At 36.9% G+C, this 12,898-nt stretch overlaps 1 protein-coding gene across 2 annotated transcripts in view; it reads left to right on the top strand.

Annotated features, from left to right (window-relative positions):
* PARD3B (par-3 family cell polarity regulator beta) overlaps positions 1-12,898 on the top strand; it is a 1,035,739-nt gene that overhangs the window by 562,816 nt on the left and 460,025 nt on the right. The gene's annotated exons all lie outside the window — the stretch shown is intronic.

The raw sequence follows: 12,898 nt of genomic DNA, 5'->3' as shown, positions 1-12,898 counted from the left end.
AGGCAAATGCTAACAGCTGTAAAAGAGGAAATCTACAGTAACACAATAATAGTGGGAGACTTTAACACCTCACTTACACAGATGGACATTATCATCCAGACAGCAAATAAGGAAACACAAGCTGTAAATGACACAATAGACCAGGTAGATTTAATTGATATTCATAGGACATTCCACCTGAGAGCAACAGATTACACTTTCTTCTCAAGTGCACACAGAACATTCTCCAGGATAGATCACATCTTGGGTCACAAATCAAGCCTCAGAAAATTTAAGAAAATTGAGATAATATCAAGCATCTTTTCTGACCACAATGCTATGAGATTAGAAATAAATTACAGGGAAGAAAACGTAAAAAACACAAACATATGGAGGGTAAATAATACGTTACTAAATAACCAAGGGATCACTGAAGAAATCAAAAAAGAAATCAAAATATACATAGAGACAAATGGCAACAAAAACACGATGATCCACAACCTACGGGATGCAGCAAAAGCAGTTCTAAGAGGGATGTTTATAGCAATACAATCCTACCTCAAGAAACAAGAAAAATCTCAAATAAAGCAATCTAACCTTACACCTAAAGGAACTAGAGAAAGAAGAATAAACAAAACCCAAAGTTAGTAGAAGGAAAGAAATCATGAAGATCAGAGCAGAAATAAATGAAATAGAAGCAAAGAAAACAGTAGCAAAGATCAATAACACTAAAATCTGGTTCTTTGAGAAGATAAACCTTTAGCCAGACTCATCAAGAAAAAGAGGCAGAGGACTCAAATCAATAAAATTAGAAATGAAATAGGAGAAGTTACAACAGACACCGCAGAAATACAAAGCATCCTAAGAGATTACTACAAGCAACTGTATGCCAATAAAATGGACAACCTGGAAGAAATGGACAAATTCTTAGAAAGGTATAAACTTCCAAGACTGAACCAGGAAGAAATAGAATATATGAACAGACCAATTACAAGTAATGACATTGAAACTGTGATTAAAAATCTTCCAACAAACAGAAGTCCATGATCAGATGGCTTCACAGGTGAATTCTATCAAACATTTAGAAAAGAGCTAACATCCATCCTTCTCAAACTCTTCCAAGATATTGCAGAGGAAGGAACACTCCCAAACTCATTCAACGAGGCCACCATCACCCTGATACCAATACCAGACAAAGATATCACAAAAAAAGAAAATTCAGACCAATATCACTGATGAATATAGATGCAAAAATCCTCAACAAAATACTAGCAAACAGAATCCAACAACACATTAAAAGGATCATACACCATGAGCGAGTGGGATTTATGCCAAGGATGCAAGGATTCTTTAATATACACAAAACAATCAATGTGATAAACCATATTAACAAATTGAAGGAGAAAAACCATATGATCATCTCGATAGACGCAGAAAAAGGTTTTCACAAAATTCGACAGCCATTTATGATAAAAACTCTCCAGAAAGTGGGCTTAGAGGGAATCTATGTCAACACAATAAAGACCATATACAACAAATCCACAGCAAACATCATTCTTATGGTGAAAAACTGAAAGCATTTCCTCTAAGATCAGGAACAAGACAAGGATGTCCACTCTCGCCACTCTTATTCAGCATAGTTTTGGAAGTCATAGCCACAGCAATCAGAGAAGAAAAAGAAATGAATACAAATTAGAAAAGAAGAGGTAAAACTGTCACTGTTTGGAGATGACATGATAGTATACATAGATAATCCTAAAGATGCCACCAGAAAACTACTCGAGCTAATCAATGAATATGGTGAAGTTGCAGGATACAAAATTAATGTACAGAAATATCTTGCATTTCTATACACTAACAATGAAAGATCAGAAAGAGAAATTAAGGAAACAATCCCTTTCATCATTGCAAGAAAAAGATAAAATACCTAGGAATAAACCTACCTAAGGAGGTAAAAGACCTGTACTTAGAAAACTATAAGACACTGATGAAAGAAATAAAAGATGACACCAACAGATGGAGAGATGTACCATGTTCTTGGATTGGAAGAATCAATATTGTGAAAATGCCTATACTACCCATAGCAATCTACAGGTTCAATGCAATCCCTATCAAATTATCAGTGGCATTTTTTACAGAACTAGAACAAAAAATCTTAAAATTTATATGGAGACACAAAAGACCCTGAATAGCTAAAGCAACCTTGAGAGAAAAAAAGAGAGCTAGAGGAATCAGACTCCCTGACTTCAGACTATAATACAAAGCTACAACTTCAGGACAATATGGTACTGCCACAAAAACAGAAATATAGATCAGTGGAACAGGATAGAAAGCCCAGAGATAAAACCACATATGCTCAACTAATCTATGACAAAGGAGGCAAGGATATACAATGGAGAAAAGACAGTCTCTCCAATAAGTGGTGCTGTGAAAACTTGAGAACTACATGTCAAAGGATGAAATTAGAACACTCCCTAGCACCATTCACAAAAATAAACTCAAAATGGATTAAAGATCTAAATGTAAGACCGGACACTATAAAACTCTTAGAGGAAAACATAGGAAGAACACTCTTTGACATAAACCACAGCAAGATCTTTTTTGACCCACCTCCTAGAGTAATGGAAATAAAAACAAAAATAAACAAATGAGACCTAATGAAACTTAAAAGGTTTTGCATAGCAAAGGAAACTATAAACAAGACAAAAGGACAGCCCTCAGAATGGGAGAAATTATTTGCAAACGAATCAATGGACGAAGGATTAATCTCCAAAATATATAAACAGCTCATACAGCTCAATATTAAAAAGATAACCCAATCCAAAAATGGGCAGAAGACCTAAATAGACGTTTCTCCAAAGAAGACATACAGATGGCCAAGAGACATGTGAAACACTGCTCAACATCACTAATTATTAGAGAAATCCAAATCAAAAGTACAGTGAGGTATCACTTCACACCGGTTAGAATGGGGATCATCAGAAAATCTATAAACAACAAATGCTGGAGAGGGTGTGGAGAAAAGGGAACCCTCTTGCACTGTTGGTGGAAATGTAAATTGACACAACCACTGTGGAGAGCAGTATGGAGATTCCTTAAAAAACTAAAAATAGAACTACCATGTGACCCAGCAATCCCACTACTGGTCATATACCCAGAGAAAACCATAATTCAAAAAGACACATGCACCCCAATGTTCATTGCAGCTCTATTTACAATAGCCAGGTCATGGAAGCAACCTAAATGCCCATCAGCTGATGAATGGATAAAGAAGATGTGGTCCATATATACAATGGAATATTACTCAGCCATAATAAGGAACAAAATTGGGTTATTTGTATAGAGACGTGGATGGACCTAGAGACTGTCATGCAGAGTTAAGTAAGTCAGAAAGAGAACAACAAATATATATTAACACGTATATGTGGAATCTAGAAAACTGGTACAGGAGAACCGGTTTGCAGGGCAGAAATTGAGACACAGATGTAGAGAACAAACATATGGACACCAAGCGGGGGAAGCGGGGGTTGGGGGTGGGGGTGGTGGGATGAACTGGGAGCTTAGGGTTACCATATGTACACTAATATGTATAAAATAGATAACTAATAAGAACCTGCTGTGTAAAAAAAATAATAACATTCAAAAAAAAAGAACCTGGCAGAAACAGTGCAGGAATGTTAAAGAGGGAGTCTTCTTAGATCTAGGCTACCTACTTCCTCTCTCTTGGTGAGATCTCACAGACCCAGAAGCCACTCTGAAGGCCAGACTGTAGGATGACTATAACCTGATGTCTCATTCTAGTAGGGATGCTATAACAGTACCACACACTGGATAGCTTATAAACAGTAAAAACTTATTTCTCACAGTTCTGGAGGCTGGAAGTCCAAGGTCAGGGTGCCTGCATGGTCAGGTGAGGGCCGTCTTTTGGGTTGCAGACTTCTTATTGTATCTCTGTATGGTGGAAGGGCTAGGAATCTCTGTGGGGTCTCTTTAATAAAGGCACCAATCCCACTCATGAGGGTGTCGCCTTCATGACCTAATCACCTCCCAAAGGCCCCACCTCTTAAAACTATCTCCTTGGAGATTAGGATTTCAACATATGAATTTTGGGGGTACGAAAACATGCAGACTATAACAGATGCATATATGTGTCAAATAGAAAATGTGTTACCAAAAGCAAAGACATGGTTAAGAGAAATATAAACCCTGTGATATATCATTAGCCCTGGATATCTCCCTTGTGCGCGTGTGTGTGTATCACCCAGTTGTTGGATGGGATTATTTGTCTCAATTCTTCACTTCCAAATGGTAGCATTAAATACCTATATTTTGGTTATGGTCTCATGATGTGTGGAGAGTATTTCCAAACTTAGCCTGTAGACTTGGCTATATGAATTTATTTGGCCATTGAGATGTTAGTAGATGTTTTGTGGGCAAAGGCTTTAGATGTACTTTCATTTTTGCATTCCTGCCTTTCATCATGTGAGAAACATGTTTCAGATACCCAGTGGTCTAAGGAAGTTAAGAGATCTGTGGAGCAGACATGCACCTCATCCACAGCTTGGAAGCCAGCCTACCTGAACCCAGCCTAGATCAGCCAGACAGCAGTCAACCTGAGAAATGTGAGCTGGAAATAAATGCCTTATTGTTCATATCACAGTTTGGGGATTGGTTTGTTATGCAGTATTTGGGAGGCAACAGCTGACTGGCACATCCGTTCACTTTTCCCCATTAATGAACTCTGGGTAGATTTCCCTCCCTTCTCCCATCAATTTGTTAGCAGTAGTGAGGCTAGGAAGACATATCCACATTTTAAATCTAATGGGTTTTATACTCTAGAACCTAAATGACTTCTTATTTTATAGTTATTTTTATCTGAAAATTAATTTTAACAGGGTAATTGATTTAATTATTAAGATAAAAGGCAAATGATATGTCTTTATCTACAAATGGCATATATGTATGGTAAGAATATTCTCATTACAACAGTAAGCATGTACTGTGAATTTAAAACGGTTGTTTCCCACTGAGATTTCTCAATCTCTATTTGGAATTTAAGATTATTTATCATTAATACTATACTAAAGGGGATTGGTTTCCAGCTGGAGTCTCATTAGATGCAATTCAGACATCAGAGAAAAGGGTAGGGTTAAAGTGGTTATATTCCTATTACGTTATTTTCTTATAAGGCTTAACCAAGAAGCAAACTCCGCCTCCCTCAGCCCTCATGAAAATATTGCTTTCTTGAGGCTGTGGTAGTACTGTTACTTCATTATAGCATAAGTTAATAAACATGACTCTCTGTGCCTTAAAGTAAAAGAACATTTACTGGGTCCTCTAGGGAGAATGTAGGTACCTGAGATGTAATCACTGCCTTTAGAATTCTTGAGTTGGGACAAAAGGTATATCATCTTTACTAAAAGAGCTTGTACCCTAAACAATGACCCATAGACTAAGAATGGAGGGTGTTATGTAGAACATTCTTATATTTTCACTCTGATGATTTAAGATTTTATTCTGTGACTTCACACTTCCTAAGAGCCCAGTGAAAACAACCTGTAATTCATTGTCTTTAAACTATCTTCAGAAATCTCCCAGTCCCAGACAAATTTAATTTTTTTTTTTAATTTCACATCAGGAAACTAAATGTCATTTATTCCCCTTTATGGAATAAGGACTCCCTTATTCTAAAAGCTTCAGAATGTACCTGCTATTCTGCATCTTTTGAAGCCTGGCATGAGACTGTACTTTCCTTGCGTGATTCTTTTTGTTGTTGATGGTAATTGTGACATATGACATGTACCCAGAGTGTGATGCAGAAATAATGGAACTGGAAGGTTGAACCGTGAGGTTATGTGGCATCTCTGGGACCTTGTTCCTGACCTACAAGATTTCTTTCTGGAGTCTTCTCTGTTCTCTGCTCCATTCCTTTCTAGCCTGACCTTCCCTGTGTTCTCTAATGCAGTGTTTCTTTAAGTGTACGCTAGGGAACACTTTCCTGTAATACACTTCATGCAAAGATGCGTTCCATGGTCAAGTAAATTAGGGAATGTGTGTTAACTTTTAAAAGCACTGAAAAGTCCTAACATAAACCGTTTCCCTAGAATTCGTCATCATGGAAACCCTCCTCTTTTTCCTCATATGCAATGATTGTGCCCCTGTGTGTTAGACCTTAGAATGATCCAAGTCTGAGAAGGAATCAGTGTGTTGGTTACTGAAGCCAGCCCTAATTGGACATGGCCTCGGGCCAGACGTCCTCGGGGAGCTCTAGCAGCCTGTGGACTGACTATGTCATGGGGTCAGGGGCCACCCACTTCCTGAGAAGTGGGCCGGGCTGAGCTGTGGTCAGAGCAAGCACCCTAACCGGGAGCCCACTTCCTGCAGTGCCGTGTATTTTTATTTACGTTTAGCTTTTGTCCTTGATAGTTCTGTTGTCTTTTAAAGGCACTAAGTGCAGGTAGCCTGGCGTGTAGTGTCTTTGCGATGACAAAATATTAGAAGTATTTCACCTAGGAACCCAGTTTCTCAAATGGGTCTGCTCCTCGTAGAATCAGGCCCACCCGGCTTCCTTTTTAGATCACTGGATTATTACAATCATTTTGTTTGTTCTTGAATCTTATATTCATATAAAAGCATGTATTTTTGTATTTTAACTACTGAATTATTGCCTGTAAAATACTTTAAAGTCTTTTGACTTCTAATAAGAAAGACTAAACACAAAACAAAAAGATCTATTGTTTCTTGATATTAACAAAGCAGGTTCTAGTTTTATAAAAACACTTGCTGTCTGAATTATAAAATATTAATTTATATTACATTTCATGACACAAAATATTATTTTCACTTCTTTAATCTATATCTGAAAAGGAAAAAAAAACTTTCCAGTGTGCTTAAACTGTTGAATTTGCTGATCTTTCAAGTATATATACTGTAAGTAGGAGCGAAAAAAGGTTGCTATAGGAATCTTAACTCTGACTGACTTTACTTTTGTTAGCTTTAATCTCTGACTTAGTATTATATTAAGGTACTTTTATATTGAACAGGCAGTAAAGAATGGCCATTTTTTGACATTTGTTTTCTGGTATTAGATTAATCCTTTACATAAAGGAAATTGGTTTTTGATAAGTTAAGTCAGAGACCAGCTCTTGCTTTCAGTAGTTCCCCTTTCTGCCCCCTTTCTGGGGAATGGATTTCAAAACACATGAAAAAGTGTCTCAGTTACAAATAGTTTATAGTATTTTCGTCTTTCAGATATTTGATTTTAAATTACTTTAAAATGAATGAATGTATACTTTAAAACATCACATAAGAACGTATATGTAAAATATTGATTACTGAGCTAACAATATCATTAAAAATCGTTCCTTCATTAAAAGTAAATAGCAGTGTTGTTTACATATAGCTCTGTGAAGCTTCTGCCCTACTTACTGCAACATTAACTTACATTTTCCTTTTCTGTGTGATAGGTATATAATATTGAGTTTGGGGTTAATTTGCAACCACCTGTAGTATAATTCAGAATTTTAAAGATTATCTGTACTATGATTTCTGATTCTTTTTGGTGATTTGTCTATATTGTTCAGAGGGCAAAAGACTTTAAAAGATAATCTGCCTACTTGTAAATCACGAATAATTCTTCTGGTTTAGCAGTAGTGGTGGGAAAGTCCTTTGCTATTTATTACAATGGTTGTCTTTAGATCACACATAGCTTTGCATGCGCTAGCTCATCTCTCGTCGTCGTCTTTTCTTGACTCTCTTAAAAGTACAATCTAAAATAAAATGCTTCCCAGCTGTTGATCTCCACTATAGGGCAATATTCACATTTTAAATTCTATGTAATCCGGGCTTCCCTGGTGGCGCAGTGGTTGAGAGTCCGCCTGCCGATGCAGGGAACATGGGTTCGTGCCCCGGTCCGGGAAGATCCCACATGCCGTGGAGCGGCTGGGCCCCTGAGCCATGGCCGCTGGGCCTGCGCGTCCGGAGCCTGTGCTCCACAACGGGAGAGGCCACAACAGTGAGAGGCCCGTGTACCATCAAAAAAAAAAAAAAAAAAAATTCTATGTAATCCAATTGGCCAAAAACCTTTCATGCTAATAATAGCTACCCATGCTTTTTCAGAAGATTAAAAATTTTCAGAAAATTAAGTGTCTTCAAGGTGTCTTATCCTTTCATTGTTGTGAAAATTTATTTAGCTGTAACAAAAGTTTCATCACCTTAAATTCTTGAGAATTTATTTAGGCAAATTCAGCAGTGATAATTATAAAATATCTATCCTGGCAGAATTGCCAGGTCTGGCTTTTGCTTTATATTTTAAAAAAAAGCTTTTGGTTTTTTTTGTTTGTTTGTTTGTTTGTTTTTTGCCTTAAAGCCCCTTTGTTTGAGTTTTGTAACTGACAAAATGATTGCCGGTAAAACATAACTCTTGCATAAAGTTAAGCTGCTCCCAACACAAACTAATTACACATTTGGGAGGCGGGGCAGAGACATCCAGAGCTTGCTCCTGCTGAGCCAAGAGCACAGCATTTAATGAAATGAGGGCCATAAAAAGTTCAGCATGGATGCTTTCAGGTCTGACCTGGGCTTCTGGGAAATTGAACGTTGGCCTGTGGACTGGAGATTCCCCCAGGCTTTGAAAGACTGGGTTATTACCACTTGCGTGCGTGAAACAACACTGCTTTGCAATACAGGAACATTTGTTATTCCAGAGATAGCCTCATTTGGAACACTCTTAAGCTAACAATATGGATGCCTCCTTAGTCATCCATCTTCCTGCCTCTCTTTCCTCCTCTCACACCAAATAATTACTTTTGATATTTGTTTGATAAAAATGGTTGTATATCTGTCAAGCTCCTACTATGTAGATTCCTCTGTTTCCTCTTTTCTATTGTTAAACTCTATTCCTTCATGTCAGATAATACTGTGAGTGAAACAGAAAGGCCCTGCCGTGTTGTTCAACAACCTTTTTACCAGTTATGTTCTGTGTAGACTGGCCATTTCACATTGCAGTGTTGATACATAGTAGATGCTTGATAACAATTTGTTGAATGACTGGTTTGTTAGCAAAAATTTGTTGATTGACTCTTTTCACTCAAGCCAGAATGGGCCAGTCTCATATCCGAATTCCAACTGTGAGAGATTATTCATTATGCTTAGAAAGTGAAATAGTATTTCAGGGAACAAACTGAGAGAATGGAGAAATAGAAAAAGAAATAACTGAATGGGAAGGAGAAGCGGAGAGATATATAATTAGGATGATAACAGAACAACATCTGTAGGAACTTGAAGGAAGTTTGGGTAAATGAGAATAAAGGGTTAGTTAAGGGCTAGGGGATAGGTAGAATAAAGCATTAAAATGGCTTATGAAAATTAGGAAAGAAAAGGCAGTTAACATTTTACTCACCATTTGTTTTTGCATTCCATTTCTTTTTTTTTTTTATTTAATAAAAACAATGCCTTTATATATCATTGCAGTGTTTTCCAGATTGAAAACTGTGATTCATTATTGGACTATGAAATTAATGTAGTGGGTCGTGACAAATTTTTTAAAATAATGAAATAGAATAGAAAACATTAGAATGTGTTGCCCTCTCAGTAAGTATTGTCTCATGAAACTTTTATTTATATCTGTGTATGTGCATACATATGTATATGCATGGATGCATAGACAGGAAGACAGGTAGATAAAATGTGGCTTTGGGTACTTGATCACAGGGCTTCCCAAACTTGATGAAATGTACCATGAATATTGTTGTTTGCAATGTTCACTTATGATTTGAGGTACATGATGCAATTTTAAATCATGAACAGTCCAACGTTTGTCACAGATTGGTAACTATGACACATCTTGGTGCCTTCATTGAGAATATGATGCTGAAGCTGAGCTGGGTTATCATCTCTCCTAGGAGTAGGAAGTGTGGTATGAAAATGGAAATTAGACAAGGTTACTTTTAAGGTTTCTTATAACTGTGATACTGTATGCTCTTTATAATTATTTTTAATGTAAAAACTAATTTGTGTAAACACTTAAAGTAATGAAATCCAGAATAGCAGGAACCTAGGGCCTATCCAGGGCCTATTTTTGAGTCTCACACTGTTTTAAGCATCAGTGATACATTGATGGAAAAAAACAGAGCAATATAAAAGTTCCTGCATTCAACAGACACTACTAAAAAAAAGTACGCAAGCAAGTACACAGTATGTGATAAATGCTATGGAGAAAAAGCAAACCGGGATAATGGACATGGGTAGGGTAGTATTGGGAGAACCTTAAAACAATTTTAAACTGAATGATCAGGGAAGACCTCACTGATAAATTGACATTTGAACACAGAATTGAAGGCAATAAGGGAAGAAGGTCTGCAGGAATGTAAGGGAGGAATATTCAAAGCAGAGGGAGGAGGTGACGCAAAAGATTGGGGGCAGAAGTTAGATGAGGTAACTTTGAAAGTGAGGTTGGGAGAGAAGAGAAAAGGTCAGATGATTGATTCTTAGGACACTAGTATTTAGGGATTGGTGAGATTAGGAAGAGTCTGCAAAAGGGATTGGAAAAGGAGTAGACAGTGAAGTAGGAGATGAACGCTGAAAAGTGGTGTCCTGGAACCAAGAGAAGAAAGTGTTTCAGAAAGTAGGGCTTGATAATTTGGGTCTCATGCTACTGTAGACCAAGTAAGATGAAAGCCAAGGATTGACCATCGAATTTACCAACATGAGGGTCATTGGTGACTCTAAGAGGAGTTAGTATACACACACATACACCTATATTTATAGAACATATATACATATTATGTGTTGTGTGTAATGTTAAAATATATGTATAGTATAAATACTACTGTAGGGTGTATAAATATTTAGTATTGATTATATTAGACATATCTGTATATCTATGTGCGTGTGTGTGTAAATGCGTACACACGTGTCATTATAGAGATGTGTTTACCATCTCTCTACTTGGCAGTGCAATAATATAGCAAATGATTCTTATATCTTCATAAATTCCTTTTAAAAACATTTATTCTTTTATAATTGAGAAGTGTTGGAAAACAAATTATAAAGAAGAAAATAACAGTCCATATTGCAGTGGCAGTAGATAACCAAGTTTTTTCCTATGCAGATAGATGGGACAGGGGTGAAGGCAGGCAGGTAATAGGTAGATGAGTAGGTGTCTGAATATGAGTATAGAGTATATGTTACATATTGAAATGTACTGTATACGTAAGCTTTTATGCCTAATACTGTCATATTCTCACATGATTAAAAGTCTGTTTCACCACTGTTTTATATAATTCTGTGGTTCTTAATTAAAAAGTACAAAAACAGCATATATATTATATATATGCATAACTAATTTAGCAAACGCCACTTGGTAGACTGCATCTTTCTTCTGTGTCCTAATATAAGTAAAAAGCAGTATTTCATATATATATGTGTGTATATATATACATACACATACACACACACACCAAATAATTCAGTATTTTTCACTTTTCATACTCTGTTCATCCCACAAAGTTTGCATTTCTGCCTCTGAAAACTTAGCTGCCATATAACCAGAGACATAGCTAATACAATACATAGCAGACTTCCTTAGGAGTTCATTCTGACCATCTCAGTGCTCTGTCATGAGCCTTTGAGCATGAGACCCAGTTGATTGCAGGGACTTTTACTGCCACCCCTTCCTGGTACTTAGGAACATATCATCAGGCATCACTCACTACAGTCCACATGGCCTCTCTAGACCCTGGTTGCCTTGAACTTGACTGCATTCGACAATTGTTGGTTCAGGGCAGTGGTGTTCACCTAAAGGTGATTTTGACCCATGGGGACATTTGGCAATGTCTAAAGGCAGTTTTGGTTGTCACAACTGGGAAAGGAGATACTACTGGCATCTAGTGGGTAGTAGCCAGGGATTCTGCTAAATATCTTTCAATGCATAGGACAGCCCCCATAAGGAATTATCAGGCCCCAAATGTCACCTGTGCTGAGGTTAAAGAAAGCCTGAGCTGCTTTGTATCAAATAATGGGATTTGTTTCTAAGGTAGTAATATAATGAGTTAGTTAAAAGAGCTAACCTGTAATAGATTTATTAAATTAAGCAGTAAAGTTTAATTTCTTTGAAACTACCCCTTGTCAAAATCTTTACAGCTAACTTCATTTACAGTGAAATTAAATGAAGGAACTATTTCTCTAAAGCTAGACATGGGCTTTCTCTACTTTGGGAGGAATCGAAGATGCCATGTCAGTGGATCTGGCTATGATCAGACCTCTTAATCCTGTTTTAATTGTGGGTTCTTTGCTACTTCTGATTTTATAGTTGTTATTTTGTGACTGACATTCAGACATTCACGATAATTTTTAAAATACATAATTTTACATAAGTGTCCCTCACAGTGACCTTAAGATGAGAGTCTCTAGACATAATTATAGAGCAGAAGGAACTACCAACCTGGAATGAGTTGGTGGTTTCCGGGGCTATCTCATTTTCAAATTTTTCAGTTAAACACTGGGGCAGAGTTTCACATTTCTGCAAGCTCGGGAAGGATGCAGGAGGGGCACCTATACACTTTATCATGTGGACAGCACTTTTCTATCCCCACTTCTGTATATTTGAAAACACTAGGGACCGGATATGATTAACTGCATGCTTCTCCCTGGAGACCTTAACCCTAATTATGCCTTTTGCTACCATACTCTGTAATTTTTTTAGAACAGCTAGGCTTATGGCTTAGTGTCATTTGTCAACGATGACATGAATATTCGTTGTGCATTATCATTTTTGTTTAGGTTCAAAAACCAATTGCCAGTGAGTTATACTATCCAAAGGAGCAAGCTTAAGGCATGAGTTTTGACAAAGTGAAATTTAATTCAGTGATAGCTGTTAAAAATCACATCTCTAACTTTAAAATTATCAGTTTATTTTTTT

The sequence above is a fragment of the Monodon monoceros genome, unplaced genomic scaffold (genome assembly GCF_005190385.1).
Source record: "Monodon monoceros isolate NGI ecotype Baffin Bay Population unplaced genomic scaffold, NGI_Narwhal_1 Super_Scaffold_16, whole genome shotgun sequence".
Taxonomy (NCBI): Eukaryota; Metazoa; Chordata; class Mammalia; order Artiodactyla; family Monodontidae; genus Monodon; species Monodon monoceros.
The sequence above is the reverse complement of the archived record's forward strand: the minus strand, read 5'-3'. Positions and strand labels throughout refer to the sequence as shown.